The following is a 22,394-nucleotide window of genomic DNA, read 5'->3' on the forward strand; positions in this document are numbered from 1 at the left end:
CTCTTTTTCTGGCTTGTGGATGGCTGTGTTCTCCTTTTGTCTCCATGTGGTTTTCTCTCTGAGCATGTTTGTGTCCTAAGCTCCTCTTCTTGTAAGGACAGCAGTTATATTGGATTTTAATTTAATTACCTTTTTAAAGATACTATGTCCAAATATAGTCATATTCTGAGGTACCGGGGTTCTGGACTTCAACATTTGAACAGAGGTGGACACAATTTAACTTATAACAATTCGTCATTCCCTTTGTGTGGTTTCCTCCCCCAAACAAGGTTATCTTCAGGGTGTCAATTCCTCCTCACTTGCTCTAAAATATAAAATCTCATATATTCCTCCTCTGGAGTTAAGGAAACCCCATATCTCTAAGATTCTACTCTCTTCAGTGGGGATAAAAAGCACCAAGAACTTTTCTCATTAAACTATAGAATTAATAAATTATCACATAAGATACCAGCCCCTCAGTGCCTTCTACCATGGGATTTTCTTTAACTATCCCAATTCTAAAAGATCTTTCACTTCGCTGAACTTCTATAACACTGACATATTCTTACCATGCTGTTGGTATTTAAGCATATGCTATCCTGCATTGTAATCCTAAGGCATAAAATCCGACACCTCATCAAGTAGACTCTTAGAGGGTAGAGCTCTGTTAGGTAATTTATACTTCTAACTTAAAAGCTGTCCAGGCAGTTGGCACCCAATTACTTTAGTGATATTAAATCTTGCAATCAATGACTCTAATAGCATGCATTTTCATTTTAATTTGTGTATAGTCTACCTCTCATACTTTTCATGAAAAAATGTGAATACCCTGTGTTTTTTTCCCTTTTGTCATCATAGAAATAATCTCAAGGTTTTAGGGCTTATAATGAACTTCAGAAAGGAGATACCTAGAACACTCACAGTCTTTAGTGATATTACTTCACATTCTGAACCTCACAAAGATTATTCAAGCAGCAAAAATAGCTCTTATAAATATATTTAATTATTTAATTTCAGACTATTAAATTATTATATTTCATATTGTATCTAAAGCTAAACTCAGAAATTCTAGTCTTTTCCCCATTTATGGATGCATAAGAAAAAATAAAGCAATCTTCAACCTTAAAGTCTTTATGACTGTTATTTGTTGCACACCAGAAATGTTTCAATAAACATGCAAAGATAGAAAGTGATTTTTTTATATCCTAGTTAAAAAGAAAACAGTAACTATTATAGCTATTGACTGAAAGATGCAGTATCACTAAACTAATTAAAACTGGAGATCTTGAACACCTAACAAGCTGCTACAAATAGGCCTGCTCTGGGCTACACACACTTCTGACATATCCAAAGGGAGTTGTTTCTGAAGAACACAGAAATGCAGTGGATGACTACTTATCTTTATATCTAAGTGCCCCTAACAATAGCCAGTCAGGCTTTCCCCACCTTACTTAGTTTGACCTCTGTGTTTACTATAATCCAAGAATGGATCATTCCTATTTCCTTCCAACAATTACTTGCCATAGCTTTCTTCAAGAGCTAGTGCAGAAATTGCCTCTCTGAATAAATAGTGATCATGATTTGCATTTACTCTATGGCAGGTCCTGTCCTAAATATTTCTATATATTAAGCCACTTGATCCTTTCAGTGATTTTACAAGGCTATTGCTATTCTTGCTTTTTATTCAGAAGGTAACTAGTCACAGGGAAACTAAATAAATAATTCATGTTGCATAGCTAGTAAGTGAAGAAGGAAGATATAAACTGAAAGAAGTCTGTACCTAGACCTCATGTTGTTAACAATTATACCATGATACTATGATTAATTTATTCTGCATTCTGTTCATACTGATACATACATTTTAGATACTTTTAATATCTACTGCATACCAGATACTAGGTTATGTATTCATAAATGTTATGTCAGTTAGTCTTCAAACTGTCTCTGAGGTAGGGACAGAGGTATTGGATACTTAGGAATTCATAATTCATGCAAATATGTAAAGATTGTACCAAGTTAAAGTTATCCATCAAACTTCCTTAAATTGCACTTGAAAAGTTTTCATGGTTTTGTGTATGTATTGCTCTATGATAATTCTTATGCACACTAAAGTTTGAGAGTCCATGAGCTGAACTAAAGGAAAGAACAAAAACAAAAGGAAACATTGTATGCTGGTGCCAAAAAATTCAAATTATACTGCTTTTGGATAATTATCAAATTACTAGAAGAGAAGGGAGGATGAAATTTCTAACATTGGAGGAAGGAGAAAATTCTAACATTGCTGATGGTCTGCACATTTTACTTTACATTATTTTTATGTTTGACCTCCATAATCTTATCATGTACTATCAGTTTTATTTGGTATGAGATTTACACAAGACAGTATAATTGTACCTTGAGGGTGATTGAGGTGTTAGTTTCTTAAAGTTAGCTTGTAGGTTAAATGCAAAGAAAATATAATGTGGTTCTATTATACTGTTATTATTATCATTTACAGATGAGGAAAACAGATCACACAGCTTGGAAGTGATGGAAGTATGTTCTACCCTGATTGCAAAGCACATTCTGTTTCTACTATAACAAGCTTTTTTTTTTTTAAATTAACATACAATGTATTATTTGTTTTAAATGTGCAGGTCTGTGATTCATCAGTCTTACACAATTCACAGTACTCCCCATAGCACATACCCTCCCCAATGTCCATCACCCAATCACCCCATCCCTCACACCCTCCTCCCTTCCAGCAACCCTCAGTTTGTTTCCTGAGATTAAGTCTTTTATGGTTTGTCTCCCTCTCTGGTTTCATCTTGTTTCATTTTTCACTCCCTTCCCCTATGATCTTCTGACTTGTTTCTCAAATTCCTCATATCAGTGAGATCATATGACAATTGTCTTTTTTCTGATTGACTTTTTTTTGCTTAGCATAATACCCTCTAGTTCTATCCATGTCCTTGCAAATGGCAAAATTTCAGTTTTTTGATGGCTGCATAATATCCCATATATATATCAATCACATCTTTCATCTGTTCATGGACACCTAAGCTCTTTCCAAAATTTGGATATTGTGGGCAGTGCTGCTATAAACATTTGGGTGCATGTGTCCCTTCAGATCACTACATTTGTATCTTTAGGGTAAATATCCAGTAGTGCAATTGCTGGGTCGTAGGGTAACTCTGTTTTCAACTTTTTGAGGAACCTCCATACTATTTTCCAGAGTGGTTGCACCAGCTTGCATTCCCACCAACAGTATAGTAGAGTTACCATTTCTCTGCATCCACTCCACTGTCTTTTCCTGACTTGTTAATTTTAGTCAGTCTGGTGTGAGGGTATCTCACTGTGGTTTTGATTTGTATTTCCTGATGCCAAGTGGTGTTGAGCACTTTTTCATCTGTCTGTTGGCCATTTGGAGGTCCTTGCAGAAATGTCTGTTCATATCTTCTGCCCATTTATTGATGGATTATTTGTTCTTTGGGTGTTGCGTTTTATAAGTTCTTTATCGATTTTGGATATTAGCCCTTTGTCTGATAGGCCATTTATAAATATTCTCCCATTCAGTCAGTTGTCTTTTAGTTTTTTTGACTTTTTCCTTTGCTATGCAAAAGCTTTTTATCTTGATGAAGCCCCAGTTGTTCACTTTTTCCCTTGATTCCCTTGCCTTTGGTGATGTTTCTAGGAAGAAGCTGCTGTGGTTGACATTGAAGAGGTTGCTGCCTGTGTTATCCTAAAGGGTTTTAATGGATTCCTGTCTCACACTGAGGCCTTTCAACCATTTTGAATCTATTTTTGTGTGGGGGGTAAGAAAATAGAACAGTTTCATTCTTCTTCATGTGGCTGCTCAATTTTCCCAACACCATTTATTTTATTTTATTTTATTTTTTTCCCAATTTATTTATTTTCAGAAAAACAGTATTCATTATTTTTTCACCACACCCAGTGCTCCATGCAAGCTGTGCCCTCTATAATACCCACCACCTGGTACCCAACACCATTTATTGAGGATACTGTCCTTTTTCCATTGGACATTCTTTTCTGCTTTGTCAAAGATTAATTGGCCATGGAGTTAGGGTCCATTTCTGGGCTCTTTATTGTGTTCCATTGATCTATGTGTCTGCTTTTGTACCAGTACCATGCTGTCTTGATGATTACAGCTTTGTAATAGAGCTTGAAGCCTGGAATTGTAATGTCGCCAACTTTGGTTTTCTTTTTCAACATTTTTCTGGCTATTCAGGTCTTTTCTGCTTTCATATAAATTTTAGGATTATTTGTTCCATTTCTTTGAAAAAAAAAGTTGATGGTATTTTTATAGGGATTGTATTAAATGTGCAGATTTCTCTAGGTAGCATAGAAATTTTCACAATATTTATTCTTCCAATCAATGAGCATGGCATGTTATTCCATTTCTTTTTGTCTTCCTCAATTTCTTTCATGAGTACTCTATAGTATTCTGAGTACAGATTCTTTGCCTGTTTCGTTAGATTTATTCATAGGTATCTTATGGTTTTGGGTGCAGTTGTGAATGGGTTTGACTCTTTAATTTTTCTTTCTTCTGTCTTATTGTTAGTGTATAGAAATGCAACTGATTTCTGTGCATTGATTTTATATCCTGACACTTTACTGAATTCATGTATGAGTTCTACCTGTTTTGGAGTGGAGTCTTTTGGGTTTTCCACATAAGGTATCATATCATCTGCAGAGTAAGAGTTTGATTTCTTTGCCAATTTGGATGCCTTTTTTTGTTGTTGTTGTCATTGTTGTCCATAACTGAAGCTAGGACTTCTAGTATTATGTTAAATTGCAATGGTGATAGTGGACATCCCTGCTGTGTAACTGACCTTAGGGGAAGAGCTCTCAGTTTTTCCCCATTAAGAATGATATTCTCTGTGGGTTTTTTATAACAAGCTTATTTTGGAAGAAGTAATACTATGGCTAAGAGCTCTGAGTCTGAATCTATATTGCCTATGTTTGCAGTCTAGTCTGATGTAGACTTTGAGTGTGGAAAAAATAAATTTTTTGTGCTTCAATTTCCTTACCTATAAAATGTGAATGGTGAAGATAATGGTAATGTTTTACCTTCTTCCTAATATTGTGAGAATGATATTAAAAAGAAAGTTTACATAGAAACTTTAAAAAATGCATGTCACATGGTAAGTGCAAAATACCTTTTATTATTAACTATCTAGTTCTTGTTTACAGGTTCAATTTCAATAGAGTGAAGTTGGAGAGGTTTAAATAGATATTCTATGCTGATTGCACTTTGTGTAATTTTGCTTTCTGGTATTGCCTAGAATCAGCCTTAGAAACAATGAGAGGAAAACAGCTTTGATTATAGTGCTCTACTATCCAAAAAAGGCCAAACCTGTTGTGTTCCCAGTTAAAAAGACCTGATAGAAACACCTACTTCTACAACAGCCTTCCCAAATATGTGAATGCAGATTCACTTGTTAAATAGATAGGACACCTAAACACATCAGACTAGGAAGCAGATGGAGACTACATAATTATGCTAACATTTATGTTGTCAGTACACTCTCCTGGGCCAACATTACAAGATTCTTGGGTGTTTCTTTCCCCCTCTTTGGAAAGCTGCAATTCCCATCAACAGTGGTACGAATTATATATTTGCATCAGGAGACACATAAACTTCAAACAAACTGTCAGAATGAATATGCCTGGGCTGTAGTTTGATAAACAAATGTATTACAAGGAACCCTGAGTAAATTCCCTCCTCCGACCTCCTTGTGGGATGATCAAAACAGTTGTAAATTTTAAACAATGTAGGTCATTAAATTGTGCATCACTGAGCCTGAATTTTTTTTTCTCTGGAGTTCTGGCTATAGGGATGGCATCTGGGGAGCCTGAGGCCTTGTGGAGACTGGTTAGTGATAAAATTATGAAAAGATATTTGGATTCTCTCTGGAGGATGTGTGTGGCCAGTGGGGAATGATAGCAGAGATGTTGAGAATAAGTTTTTGTTTAAAGGGCTGGTAAACATGAGAGACTAGGGACTTTGAAAAACAACTTGAGGGTTTTGAAGGGGAAGGGGGTGGGAGGTTGGGAGAACCAGGTGGTGGGTATTGGAGAGGGCATGGATTGCATGGAGCACTGGGTGTGGTGTAAAAACAATGAATACTGTTACGCTTAAAAGAAAAAAAAAATAAAGGGCTGGTAAATATTAGTCCAGAGCAGTCTTCCTTAACTAGGTATGGATAAAATAATTACTTCAGGTGTTACAAAACACAATCACCAAATTTTATCTCAGAACTACTGCAGAAGAATATCCAGGGTGAGAATATTTTCATTAAAAAATTAAAAGCTTTTCAGATGGTTCTTCTCTGCATTCTGGGTTAATTACTGCTGTTTTATTCACTTTAGGATGCAGGATTATCAAAGGTACTTTTCAAAAACATATAAATCAAATCCCTTACCCATCCTCAGATTCTGATTTAGTAGATCTTGTGGTAGGCCCAGGAATCTGCACAGCCAGGTGCCAATTTGTTACTAGTTCACTAGTAACTGGGAAGTAATTTCTAGTTTCTGGGAAGTAATAAATTAGAGAATGATTATAATGATGACTTTTATCTATTGAAAAGCCCATGTATTTCAGAGTTAAATACATAGGTATGCAGTAAGTACCTGTCTTGTATACAACATCGAGCTAGACTTCTCTGTACTTAGGATGATGGAAAAGAAACACAAAATATGGGTCCTGTAAGTAGAATCTTTCTATGCTCCTGAAAAGATATATTTTACCCACAGAAACTAAAATAAGCTAAGCTTTTCATACAGCAGGGCTTTGGTTATGGGGAGGTTGGGTGATAGACTTAGTGGTTTAAGGGATGGTACGTCAATACAACCCTTTCCACAGCTCCCTTAGCTTCTTCCCCTTATCCCAAACACTTCTACATTGACCACCTCAATGTACAGCTGGCATTCTGGGCAGTAAACACCATCAAACTTCTTTAACCAGACAACTTACTCTTAGAGGAATGGATTAGTTTTTCAAGCCAGGCCTCTTCATTCTTTTCCTCCTCTGGATGTCATTCCTTTCACTCTAGTAAAGATATTGCCTCTTATCTCCCCCAAAAGAGGTGTAAATTTCTTTTTCTTAGATACTTGAATGAGTTTATCAGTCAAAGAAGGAACAACACATTTTTGCTTTAGAAGTGTGACTGTTCTTTGTAGGAGGGAATGAACACAGTGGTTCTCTCACTTATCTTGCTCAAATATAATGTCTACACCCTCTTGAACTGTGACCTGAGGAAATGCTGCATTTCTGCCCTTTAGGTTAATTTTCTCTTGTCACATTAGTTGCCACTCTGCATTTGCCACCTTTTACCAATGTTCATTACCATCCATTTTTTTCTACAAAGACAACGATTACTGTCACAAACCAACATGTTGTTGCAAAACCAAGTGACAGATTGGTGTTTGTATTCTGAGTTAAAGCTCTATAATGCCAAGTTTCTTTGTTGGCTTTTTTCCCCCTTGGCTTGAAGCTTGAGTCAGTGTTCATAGATCTTCCCTGAAATCTGTCTTGACTTACCAACTCTGAGATACTTTCCACATTATACAAATAACCTAAAAAGGAAAACCTATTTCCTGGCAGTCATATGTTTGTGTTGCATTTTTAGGTATTTTGATGTCTGTATTCTCATTGGATTATCACAACACTTCTCAGGTATAGGTCAAATAGAGGCAATCACTCCTAGTTTACAGATAAGGAAATTAAAGTATAATGCTTAAGTGATAGTCCCCTGATCACACAGTTCAATACATTTTAGATGAGAACCAGATCATTTCAAATCTGGTTCAGGATTTTTCTTACACTTTTAATATGAACTAGAAATTCTGTATTGTACTCTGGAAATTAAAAAAAAAAGTAAGATGGCAGAGACTGCTACTTACTTATCCTACATCCATTTATCCCATCTTATTTAACAGTAAAACTCTTATATTATTAGTTATCATCATATATTCAGCTATAAGATTATAATACCTAGTGTATAGGAGATGCTTCATCAAAACTTCATTTCCTGGGGTGCCTGGGTAGTTCAGTCAGTCAAGCTTCTCACTTGGGCTTGGGTCCCTAAGATGGGATCAGTCTGTTTCTCCCTCTCCATTTCCCTCTGCCCCTCCCCCTGCTCATGTGCTCATGCACTTTCTCACTCTCTCTCAAATAAATAAATAAAAGTATTTTTAAAAATTTTTATTATTATTAATTATTATTTATTAATATCATTTATATCATATTATTATTTTATTATTTTATTATTATTATTTTTTTAAAACTATTTTTAAAAAATTCACTTCCTTTTGTTTTAAGTCACACAGCTAGACTATATGTTCCAGTCTTCCATGCTATTAGTTTTGATCATGCTGGTTGAGTTATAGCCAAAGATGAACATGGAAGGAATGTGCATAGTGCATGGAATGTTCATAGAAGGAATTCCTACCTCTTTTGGGCCTTGAGAAATATATATATATATATATATATATATACCACTGGGTGTGGTGCAAAAACAATGAATACTGTTACGCTTAAAAGAAATAAAAATTAATATATATTATATATAATATATAAGAAATAAAAAATTAATATATCTATATTAAACATCATATATTTATATATTATATATAAATATTATATATTATATATTATATAATTATATATATTATACTAATATATATTTTTATTAATTTATATAAATTATATATATTATATATTTAATATAATTAAATATATAATATAATTAAAAATATAATATATTTAATATAATTAAATATATAATATATAATATGTTAAATATATATTATATTAATATATATTAATTTTTTATTTCATTTCAGTGTAAATATATAATATAATAAAAATGTAATAAATGTATAATATAATATAATATATATTATATATATATTAATTTTTTATTTCTTTTCAGCATAAATATATAATATATATATTTATATTATATATATTAATTTTTTATTTCTTTTCAGCATAAGAGTCTTCATTGTTTTTGCACCACACCCAGTGCTCCATGAAATCCATGCCCTCTCTAATACCCACCACCTGGTTCCCCCAACCTCCCACCCCCGCCCCTTCAAAACCCTCAGATAGTTTTTCAGAGTCCATAGTCTCTCATCGTTCACCTCCCCTTCCAATTTCCCTCAACTCCCTTCTCCTCTCCATCTCCCCTTGTCCTCCATGCTATTTGTTATGCTCCACAAATAAGTGAAACCATGTGATAATTGACTCTCTCTGCTTGACTTATTTTATTCATTTTAGATTTTATAATTCTATTAATTTTATTTGAGATTTTATTCATTGATTTGAGAAAGAGTGAGAGAGAGCACAAGAAGAGGGGAGGGACAGAGGGAGAAACAGACTCCCCACTTGACAGGGAGGCCAATGTGGGGTTCAATCCCAGGACTCTGGGATCATGACCTGAGCTGAAGGCAACTGCTTAACTGACTGAGTCACTCAGGTGTCTTGGGCCTTGGCATTTAATAAAAAAGTATATCCCCAGATTCTTTACCCTTTCCACCTGCAAGATGCAGTATGGGTGATGATACTTTAGGGAATGACAATATCACAAGATGGAAGGAGCCTGAATTCTAGAATCATCATGTGGAAGAGAGCTGTCCATGAATCAGCAACATCCACCCTAGACAAGGAGTGAGAATGCACTTTTATTGGTGGTTGAGTCTCCCCTTTGGCTTTATTGAATGAAACAGTCTCATCATCTATTCTGTTATATTCAGGCATTTTTACAGTTTGGTATTACTATCTGGTAAAGTTCTGAAAAGTTATATTGACATAAAATTTATGGGGAAGGATTTCTGGGAAAGCTCCTAAAACAGGGATCAAGTAGATAAGGAAAGTAACCCCTCCCTGATTAAAAAAAATTACTTCCCATGTCTTTGAGTATGGACACATTGTCTGGATTTTTAATAACCATATTAGAACATGAAATGTATTCAGAGATAAAGTCATATACAAAAATTGGTGAAACAGAAATATACAAGGATCCTAGGTCATTGTTTACTTTCTTGTACCACCATAAGAACTTTGATGGAAGAGGATTCCATGCTCTTGGATTGGAGGAATAAACATTGTTAAAATGTCTATACTGCCTAGAGCAATCTATACTTTTAATGCCATTCCAATCAAAATTCCACTGATGTTCTTCAAAGAGCTAGAGCAAATAATTCAAAAATTTGTATGGAATCAGAAGATACCCCAAATCAGGAACAAAATGCTGAAAAAAAAAATAAAACTGGGGGCATCACGCTACCTGATTTCAAGCTTTACTACAAAGCTCTGATCACCAAGACAGCATGGTACTGGCATAAAAACAGACACATAGACCAGTGGAACAGAGTAGAGAGCCCAGATATGGACCCTCAACTCTATGGTCAATTAATCTTTGACAAAACAGGAAAAAATATACAGTGGAAAAAGACAGCCTCTTCAATAAATGGTGCTGGGAAAACTGGACAGCTATATGTAGAAGAATGAAACTCGACCATTCTCTTACACCGTACACAAAGATAAACTCAAAATGGATAAAAGACCTCAAAGTGAGACAGGAATCCATCAGAATCCTAGAGGAGAACATAGGCAGTAATCTGTTTTATATCAGCCACAGCAACTTCTTTCAAGATATGTCTCCAAAGGAAAGGGGAACCCTCCTACACTGTTGGTGGGAATGCAAGCTGGTGCAACCACTCTGGAAAACAACATGGAGGTTCCTCAAAATGTTGAAAATAGAACTGCCCTATGACCCAGCAATTGCACTACTGGGAATTTACCCTAAAGATACAAACGTAGTGATCCAAAGGGGCACGTGCACCTGAATGTTTATAGCAGCAATGTCCACAATAGCCAAACTATGGAAAGAACCTAGATGTCCATCAACAGATGAATGGATCAAGAAGATGTGGTATATATACACAATGGAATACTATGCAGCCATCAAAAGAAACGAAATGTTGCCATTTGCGACAACATGAATGGAACTAGAGCGTATCATACTTAGCGAAATAAGTCAAGCGGAGAAAGACAACTATCATATGATCTCCCTGATATGAGGAAGTGGTGATGCAACATGGGGGCTTAAGTGGGTAGGAGAAGAATCCATGAAACAAGATGGGATAGGGAGGGAGACAAACCATAAGTGACTCTTAATCTCACGAAACAAACTGTGGGTTGCTGGGGGGAGGGGGTTGGGAGAAGGGGGTAGGGTTATGGACATTGGGGAGGGTATGTGCTTTTGGGTAAATTGGAAGGGGAGGGGAACCATGAGAGACTACGGACTCTGAAAAACAATCTGAGGGGTTTGAAGTGGCGGGGGTGTGGGAGGTTGGGGTACCAGGTGGTGGGTATTATAGAGGGCACAGCTTGCATGGAGCACTAGGTGTGGTGAAAATATAATGAATACTGTTTTTCTGAAAATAAATAAATTGGAAAAAAAAATTAAAATAAAATAAAATAAAATAAAAAAGATATGTCTCCAAAGGCAAAGGAAACAAAAGTGAAAATAAACTTGGGACTTCATCAAGATCAAAAGCTTCTTCACAGCAAAGGAAACAGTCAAAAAAACAAAGAGGCAACCCACGGAATGGGAGAAGATATTTGCAAATGACAGTACAGACAAAAGGTTGATATCCAGGATCTATAAAGAACTCCTCAAACTCAACACACACAAAACAGACAATCAAAAAATGGGCAGAATATATGAACAGACACTTCTCCAGTGAAGACATACAAATGGCTATCAGACACATGAAAAAATGTTCATCATCACTAGCCATCAGGGAGATTCAAATTAAAACCACATTGAGATACCACCTTACACCAGTTAGAATGGGCAAAATTAGCAAGACAGGAAACAACATGTGTTGGAGGGGATGTGGAGAAAGGGGAACCCTCTTACACCGTTGGAGGCAATGCAAGTTGGTGCAACCTCTTTGGAGAACAGTGTGGAGATTCCTCAAGAAATTAAAAATAGAACTTCCCTATGACCCTGCAATTGCACTACTGGGTATTTAGCCCAAAGATACAGATGTAGTGAAAAGAAGGGCCATCTGTACCCCAATGTTTATAGCAGCAATGGCCACGGTCTCCAAACTGTGGAAAGAACCAAGATGCCCTTCAACGGATGAGTGGATAAGGAAGATGTGGTCCATATACACTATGGAGTATTATGCCTCCATCAGAAAGGATGAATACCCAACTTTTGTAGCAACATGGATGGGACTGGAAGAGATTATGCTGAGTGAAATAAGGCAAGCAGAGAGAATCAATTATCATATGGTTTCACTTATTTGTGGAGCATAACAAATAGCATGGAGGACATGGGGAGTTAGAGATGAGAAGGGAGTTGGGGGAAATTGGAAGGGGAGGTGAACCATGAGAGACTATGGACTCTGAAAAACAATCTGAGGGGTTTGAAGTGGTGGGGGGTAGGAGGTTGGGGTACCAGGTGGTAAGTATTATAGAGGGCATGGATTGCATAGAGCACTGGGTGTGGTGCAAAAATAATGAATACTGTTATGCTGAAAATAAATTAAAAAAAAAGAACTTTGGAATGTCTATTAGACTTTTTTTTTATGTGAAAGGCTTAACCTTTGTATACTTAAACTACTATTATTTTGGGTCTTCGGTAGAGGCAGCTAAACCTAATAGATGAAAATGCAGGTCAGAATTTTCCTGTCATAAAATTAATTGAGAAGCCTCTGAGGTCCAAATCTAATCCTCTCCACACTCAGTCTGGCCTTGCTAGAAAAGCTGAAATCCCCTACCACAAGACTCAGCCTTTGGTACAAATCCATGGTTCTCTAAGCGTGGTTCTTTGATAAAAACCTTTAAGGTTTTTTCTTTAGAAATGCAGATGCAGTGGCTTCACTCTGACTCACTAAATTAGAATCCCTGGGCATAGAGTTAAGAAACTGTGTTATGACTAGCTCTGTATAGGTGATTCTTATGCATTTTTAAATACGAGTGAGGAATTTTCCCAAAAGCATCTGTTGATAATCAATTATTATTTGAGTTACATAATCATTTGAAAATTGACATGGATTAAGTGATTTTCACTACAGGTTGCACATTAAAATGACCGGAGGAGCTTTATAAAATACCTGTGCCTGTGCCAAATTATCATATAAGCTGATGGCATGGTTATAGTTATAGGTGAATTGTTCTGGCTGGAGTCACTGGTCATCCAGGAAGCAGAAGGTAGACATCAGGTTCAAAGTAGGATGCAAGTACTTGCCTGAGTTAGCTTGTAGGTTTTTTGTATGAGTCAGTGAACATGAAAAGCCTTTGTAAATTGTTGTTTTATTTTACAAGTATATTCACATTCTCAACTTCATACAGAAGCTAGAAAAATACTACTACTGCTAGTAATGACAACAATAATACCAGATATTTTTAATTGAACAATTTAATACTTCTAGAAGATTTGCTGACACTCTAGGGATTACTGGTTTCTCTGGTTTTATCCAAATTAGTATGGGCATACTGTAGAAAGAAGTGACTGTTGTTTTTGGAGACTGTTAAAAATGAAGTCTTCAGGTCTCTAAAACATTGTCTGCATCCCGTAAGGAAACTGGCTTTTTTAAGTGACTATTTACCTGTTGAAGACATATTAATATCTATTAATGATTCTCTTTCTCCTCCACTAAACAGTATTGAATATTAAATTAGAATCCAAAGTGGGTAAATACTTTGTTTTTCAATTATTTCAACTATACTACATATATAATAAATCACCTCCAGAGAGCTAATACTTGATGAGATTTTATGTTCACATAAGATCACCCTTTGAATTCATGGGCCATTTGTTTACTTGGTATCATTAGCTACAAAAGATCCTTGTTTATTTCTTTGGTTGCTCATCTTTACTGCATTTCCTACAAATAACTCAGATCAGTGGAGAGAAATTTTGAAACATGGAACTTTGATGCTGCATAGTTTGCTTCCTATAACTAAAAGCAAGGAAAGTAAGAAACACAATCAGTGGGAACAACATGGGTAGAAATTTAGAAAAAGTAAGTTGAAATCCAAGTGTTGAAACAGAAGTTGTGTTGATCATTCATAATACCAAAAGGATCCTTCAGGGGTGCCTAGGTGGCTCAATCAGTTAAGTATCTGCTTTCAGCTCAGGGCTCAGATAATGATCTCAGAATCATGGGAACCCACTGGGCTCCCTGCTCAGAGGGGAGTCTGCTTCTCCCTCTGCCCCTCCCTCTGCTCATGCCCCCCCTCAAATAAATAAATAAAATATTTTGTAAAAAAAACCCAAGATCCTTCAGTTTATAAAATATATATATGTGTATATATATACACATATATATGTGTGTGTATATATATATATATATATATATATATATATATATATATTTCTGGTTTCTTTATTTAGGAGACCTCCCAAATGCATTTAAGTGTTTACATTGTCTTACACAACAGATAGGCTGAAGGAAAGAAAAGAGAAAAAAATTAAAGGGACAAATACATAAGAGACATGATTTTCTCATGTATTCTGTGGAGAAATACTGTGTTAAAACCATTGCTTTCTTACATTTGAAAATACTTTAAGTGTTCTAAGGAAATAGAGGAGTTCAGGCCCCTTCAAGATAAAATCAGGAAGAAGTAGGTTTGAAAATTCTAGGAGGGATAAGGGTTATAGAATGTAGTTTAGTTTAATCCTTTCAGAGTTAATTAGCTATTCATTAGAAAACAGAAAGGAAGAGAGTTGAGAGAAGTGGGAAGGCAGAGGGAGATTAGAATCTAACCTGGTAGTGGGTTTTATGGAGGGCAGTATTGCATGGAGCACTGGGTGTGGTGCATAAACAATGAAATCTGTTACACTGAAAAGAAATTAAATTAAAAAAGAGTGTATTGAAAAAAAGAATCTAACCAAGCTGGTAGCTATGCCCCTTCTGAAATAAAAGTAGTTATGAGGGATTATGACTGTTAAATAGAAGAGCAAGGAAAAGGGGTAGCCTAATCTTTTACATATATACTTATTGCTTATGACTTAGGGGAGAAACAGTCAAGGAATAGGGGTGTAAGAAAAAAATAGCAAATTGAGGCCTATACTTATGCAGTGGAATTATTTAGTGAGAAATGAACAGAAACAAGCAAGAAGAAATATGTCAGCAAGGTCTCAGTTGGAGCCAGGCTGCACTGAATGACACCAAGTTTTATGCCGGTGCGAACTTAGGGATAAAAGTACAAGGTGGCCTTTCTTAAGCAGAACAGTGTCAATGCTCTGTAATTGATAGGTCTAATTGATTGATGTAATTGATAGGTGTAACTTCCACGGATGAAGAAGTGTGTCAAAGTGACTGGTTTCCTTGTTCTTGTTGTCTTGTCATTATAAAGAATTTTACAATCAATGAGACCAGCCCAGGCAGGCCTTTGACCCTGGGAAGTCACTCAAAATCAGGCCATAACTTTGATTTCATTAAGTAGGGAGCTGTTAGTCATGACAGTGAATATTAGGTTTGGCCATGGATACTCAAAATATAAATAGTTTAAATAAAAGAGAATCTGTTTCTCTTCTATGTAAAGAAATTTGAATGTTCAACATTAGTATGTCAACTGTACATTCATGAAAAACCTGGGCTCATTCCATCTTTTGTTCTGCTTTCCTCAGTGTGAACTTTATATCACCTGGTCCAAGATGACTATTCAACTCAATGGGATAAGAAAGATAAACTCACTTCCATTAAAGATACTTTTCAGAAGTCGCATGTCACACTTGCTTTTGTATGCCTGTTCCCAGAACATGGTCACATATCCACATATGACTTAAAAGGAAACTGAAAATTATAGTCATCATTCCAGGCAGCTACATTTCTGGCTAAAAATCAGTAGTCAAGTAATTAGGAAACTGGAGTAAAACTGAAATTAATCAAATGAGGAGTCTTTACTATCTCTAACCCTTAACATACAGGATGAAGAGAGATTTTTTTCCATTATACTACAAATTATAAAATACAAATAAGAATATTTACTGTTGGTTTTTTGTTAGGTTCAGTTCAATAATAGCTTATTTAGCACCTAAAATGAATAAGGTAATTTTCAATCTTCAAAAAACCAAACTAAAACACAGAATGTGATAAGCATTATCAGAAATGTTTAAGTGAGGGGCTCCTGGGTGGCTCAGTCACTTAAGCATCGGACTCTTAATTTCTGCATAGGTCATGATCTCAGGATTGTAAGATAGAGCACCCCTCTTTCATCAAACACCACCCCCCGCCCCAGGTTTCTGCCCTCCATGGTGAGTTTGCTGGAGATTCTCTCCTTCTCCCTCTGCCCCTCCCCACCATTTGTGCTCTCTCTTTGTCACAAATAAATAAATATGTTTTTAAAGATTTTATTTATTTATATATTTGACACACAGAGATTGCAAGTGGGCAGAGAGGCAGGCGGGGAGTGGGGGGAAGCAGGCTCCCTGCTGAGCAGAGAGCCAGATGCGGGGCTCAATCCCTGGACCCTGGGATCATGACCTGAGATGATAGCAGAGGCTTTAACCCACTGAGCCACCCAGGCACCCCAAGATAAATATTTTTTAAAAGAGAAATGTTTAAGTGAAATACTGTGCATTCCAAAGGAGAGATTAATTCTAGTAGAGCATTAGGGAAGGTAATGTCCAAGACTATGGGTAGATAAACTATTATCCTACGGTTAAACATGGCCTGCTGCTTGTTTTTATAAATAAGATTTAATAGAACATAGCCAAACTCACTCATTTACATATTTTCTGTGGTAACTTTCACACTATGACAGCAGAGTTCAGTAGTTATGACACAGATCATATGGCACACAAAGCCTGAAATTTAGTATATGGCTTATGACCAAGAAAAATGGTATTTGAGACTGACTTGAAAAAATTATAAGGACATTACAAGCAGGAGATAGTCTGAGTAAAGGCAGTAATGTGAGAAAATTCTGATGTGTTTGTTAATGGAAAGGAAATCAGAGTAAATCTGTAATACACAATGGTAGCATCCCTTAAAAGAAAAAAAAAGCTTAATTGTGTAAAATATGGGAGTTTTGTTTCTGAGAGATTAATAGAAGGACCAGGGCTGGCCTATTCATCTAGCTTGTCAGGGATCTGGTTAAAGAGTTCAAATGTATTCAGGTCCTGGCTGCAGTTTGGCAACACCTGACAGGTGACTCACTATCAAGGGTCTTCCAGGACAGAAACAGTAACTATAAGACTATCCCAATACTTGGCACATGTCTCATTGGACAGATATAGGGCGATTGGATAAAGACGGCAACATGGGCCATGGCCTATATCTCTCTGCTTCCCCAAATTTGATTGCTAGCTTATTCCCCAGTCAGGCCAATACTCTCCTTCACATCTTGCCTCTGACTTTCTTGGCCCAAGGTAAGAACTTTGATTTCACTGAATTTTCATCTGAACCTACACAGAAGGTGGGAGCCAGTAGTCCATCAAGTTCAACCCATTTGCTTTATTGCAGGCATATTACCACCAGGTTTTACATTAGTTCAGTTTGGTTGCAGAATAGGATCCTTGAGAGAATAGGCAAAGTAATTCTGAAACACATTGTGGGAAGTGTTTAATGATGTACTAAAGAGTTTAAACTTCATCCTGTGGGTTATAGGGAATGATTAGATATAGTCTTTAAAACTATTTTTAATTAAGGGATAACTTGATCTCTTATAGACAATAATAATCAAAGCTGTGGCTATTTTAAATAAAGAGCTTAATTGTTTTAAATAATAAAAGGCATATTCATAAAAACTAGGGAATGACAACTCTTGGGGAACTAACTGCTTTGTCCTGAGAATGAAATAGGTTTTTGAATCTATTTCATTGGTCAGAAGCATATAGGGGCTGCTGGCACATTTGTTAGAGCTGATGAAGGAAATGAAAGAGGGAGACCTCCAGCCCACAAGACTGCGAGCTAACTGAAGGCAGACACTTTCATGCCTGAATCCTCAGAAGCTAGTAACATGCTCAGAAAAGCTGTTAATATTACAAGGACATATAGGTGTAGATGTTTTGTTTAACTGCAGTTGATCCTCTCATGTTTATTTTCCTCAATACAAAATAAAAGTATATTAATATATCTGATTAATGGAGCTTGCTGTTTGCTGAATCCTAACTACTGAATCTAGAAATCATTTCCTGTATACATTCATTGTATGGCTCTGTAATCCACTGGTGACAAGTCATCTCCTGAATGTGTGTGTGTGTGTGTGTGTGTGTGTGTGAGAGAGAGAGAGAGAGAGAGAGAGAAAGAGAATTGGTAAAATTGTATACTTGTATTCACCTACTGCTCTCTGCTCTGGGATTTTAAATGTTTTAATTGTTTTTAATTACATGAGATACACTGAAGTACATTAGACAAATTCTCCCTTCTAAATTAGCATGGGGAAAATTTGTGAAAATTCAGCTTTCTTGCCTTACTTGTATATTTAAAGGCAAAAGATATACTTTCTCAGCAACAATAACAGTTGCTTTGAGATTTGAAAAAGGCCTTTCGCCACTTGTCTGCCAAAAGTATGTGATTTTTATCACTCAAAATTCAGCAAGCAAATAACACTGCTTTTTTCAGCTTTCTAATGTCTCTCTAGGGCAATGTGAAATCTTTTCTAGACTCTACTTTTTCATGTACCCAATTAAAGGCAAACCAGCATATTTATACTAGCTTCAGATTTCCAATCCATTAGTACTTTAGTAGCAGACCTGAATCTTTGCAAAACTGCAAAAGGTTGAGGTTGGGCTCCAGGATTTTTGAATGCCCTTATGTAATAGTTTTCTCCAGCTGCTTTTAGTTCCTGGTGCCTTCATTATAAAACTCAGTTGTCTGGAGAAACTGCAAGTATTTTTGCCTCTGGAGAAGCTTGACCCAAGCAATATCCATCTTGCGATCCTGAAGGAAATACCAAAAAATTTCATGAACAGTGTCTTTGACATCACTGAACTATTGAATCAATGTCAGTCATTTTACTACTAATATCTTACTCCCAGACCATTTGTTTTATGAAAAAGAATAAGCCCTATTTTTTTAAGGAATTGAGTTCAGAGTTTCTTTTGTTTAAAGATGATAATTATGCCAAATGACACAGACTTGCTGCCAGCAGAATAGTACAAGAAAGTGTAGCTGTTATCACAGAAGACTGTAAGACATGAAAAATAAGTATGAAGGAAGAGTCTCTCACCTGTCGACTTCTGTTATCAACTTGATGAAAATACCAGTCATATGATGTAATAGCTGCAACAGAAAAAAAAGGCACATATCCTGGCATATGAAGAACTAGGGTTGAATCCCAATTTTGCCACATGTTGGCATGTAACCTTATACCAACATCAAGATAATTTTGGAAGTTTGAAATAGTGAATAGCCCTGCTGGTGGCTTGACATACACATAATATTTAGTGTTTTCAGTGCAGAATGCACATATCCTCATTCTGTAATCCTACCTACATTCCATATTGCATTTTACTTCTACTCTTTAGGCCCATTTGTCAGCTTCTAGTCTGAGATTCATTCCTCCCACATTTTGACATCTGCTGTCAATCACAGAAGAGAAATATCAAATTATTTATTGGGACAAAATGTTATAGGTTTCTCTGGTTCAGAAAAGTTGATTTATAAAGGTTCTAATAAAATGCAGAGTTTATTTGAACTTGCCATTCCATGAATATTAAGAAAATTTCTTTAAACAGAGTGTAACTTGGGACTAAAAGACATGAATCAAACACACTTAAACATGAATGAATGGAAAATGAAGGCTGATTACTGATCTTGCCTTGTTGGTTGTCAGTAATATTTATCTCCTTGTATATACTTTGCTCCTATGATTCTCACATCTGTCATAAATATTTCATAAGACATGCAAAGCCAGCCCATGGCCAAGTAATAACAAATGTCAGATGACACATTAGGAAAATGTATTTTGAACATAAATTCTATAGCAAAGCTTGATTCATGTCTTATAGTCACTCTAAAGAAATAACATTCACAGAGAAGTATGAATCTGCAATTACCATAGACACTTTAATTAGTGGACCATTCTTATTGAAAATAAGATTTACTTTTTTCCAGGTTTTCTGCATACTCTCCATTCCCTTAAGTGTCCAGAAACTTTTATTGCAAGTGTTAAAAAAAGACCAAGCTTCATGCACTGTGCAAACTTAATTATCCTCCTTTGGGTAACATATATTGTGTTTTTAGATACGGGACCAGTCCTTCATAAAATTTTCAAGTTTCTTTCACTTTTTTTATTGTACTATGTTAGTCATTGTACAGTACATCATTAGTTTTTGATGTAGTGTTCCATGATTCACTCTATATAACAATGCTTCGTGCAATCCATGCCCTCCTTAATACCCCTCATCATGTTCACCCATCCCCCACACCCCCTCCCTTCTAAAACCCTCAGTTTGTTTCCTGGAGTCCATAGAGTCTCTTGGTTCTCCCACTCCAATTTCTCCCCCTTCATTTTTCCCTTCTCCTAATGCTCTCCATGTTATTCCTTATATTCCAGAAGTAAGTGAAAACACATTATAATTGGCTTTCTCTGTTTGACTTATTTCACTCAGCATAATCTCTTCCAGTCCCATCCATGTTGATGCAAAAGTTGGGTACTTATCCTTTTTGATGGCTGAGTAATATTCCATTGCATATATGGACCACATTTTCTTTATACATTCATTTGTTGAAGGACATCTTGGCTCTTTCCACATTTTGGCTATTGTGGACATTGCAGCTATAACACTGTGGTGCACATGACCTTTCTTTCAATAACATCTGTATCTTTGGGATAAATACCCAGTAGTGCAATTGCTGGGTCATAGGATAGCTCTATTTTTAATTACTTGAGGAACCTCCACACTGTTTTCCAAAGTGGATGCACCAATTTGCATTCCCACCAATGGTGTAAGAACTTTCCCCTTTCTCCACAACTTCTCCACCATTTGTTGTTTCTTGTCTTGTAAATTTTTGCCATTCTCACTGGCATAAGGTGGTATCTCAATATGGTTTAGATTTCAATTTCCCTGATGGCCAATGTTGATGAACACTTTATTTATTTATTTATTTATTATAAACATATAATGTATTTTTATCCCCAGGGTTATAGGTCTGTGAATCACCAGGTTTGCACACTTCACAGCACTCACTATAGCACATACTCTCCCCAATGTCCATAACCCCACACCCCTCTCCCAAACCCCCTCCCCCCAGCAACCCTCTGTTTTGTGAGATTAAGAGTCACTTATGGTTTGTCTCCCTCCCAATCCCATCTTGTTTCATTCATTCTTCTCCTACCCCCTTAACCCCCCATGTTGCATCTCCACTTCCTCATATCAGGGAGATCATATGATGGTTGTCTTTCTCTGATTGACTTATTTCGCTAAGCATGATACCCTCTAGTTCCATCCACATTGTCGCAAATGGTAAGATTTCATTTCTTTTGATAGCTGCATAATATTCCATTGTGTATATATACCACATCTTCTTTATCCATTCATCTGTTGATGGACATCTAGGTTCTTTCCATAGTTTGGCTTGATGAACACTTTTTCATGTGCCTGTTAGCCATTTGATGTCTTCTTTGGAAAAGTGTCTGCTCATGCTTTCTGTCCATTTTTTTTACTTGATTATCTGTTCTTTGGATGTTGAGTTTGAGATGTTCTTTAAAGATCTTGAAAATCAGCCCTTTGTCTGTAGTGTCATTTGTGAATATCTTCTCCCATTCTATGGGTTGCCCCTTTGTTTTGTTGACTGTTTTCTTTGCTGTGCAGAAGTTTTTATCTTGATGCAGTCCCAAGAGTTCATTTTTTGCTTTTGTTTTCCTTGTCTTTGGAGAAATGTCTTGAAAGAAGTTGCTGTGGATGATGTTGAAGAAGTAACTGCCTATGTTCTCCTTTAGGATTTTGATGGAGTCCTGTCTCACATTGAGGTCATTCAACCATTAGAGTTTATCTTTGTGTATGGTGTAAGAGAGTGGCCAAGTTTCATTCTCCTGAATGTAGCTGCCCAATTTTCCCAGCACCATTTATTGAAAAAAACTGTCTTTTCTCCATTGGATATTTTTTCCTGCTTTGTCAAGGATTATTTGACTGTAGAGTTGAGAGTCCATATCTGAGCCCTCTAATCTGTTCCATTGATCTATATGTCTGTTTTGGTACCAATATCATGCTGTCTTGGTGATCACGGCTTTGTAATAAAGCTTGAAATCAGGCAATGTGATGCCCCCAGTTTTGTTTTTCTTTTTCAACATTTCCTTGGTGATTCAGGGTCTTTTCTGGTTCCATACAAATTTTAGGGTTGTTTGTTCCAGCATTTGGAAAATGCCATTGGTATTTTTATTGGGGTGTATTGAAAATATAGACTCCTCTGGGCACCATAGACATTTTAATGATGTT

Source organism: Neovison vison, chromosome X (genome assembly GCF_020171115.1).
Source record: "Neovison vison isolate M4711 chromosome X, ASM_NN_V1, whole genome shotgun sequence".
NCBI lineage: Eukaryota > Metazoa > Chordata > Mammalia > Carnivora > Mustelidae > Neogale > Neogale vison.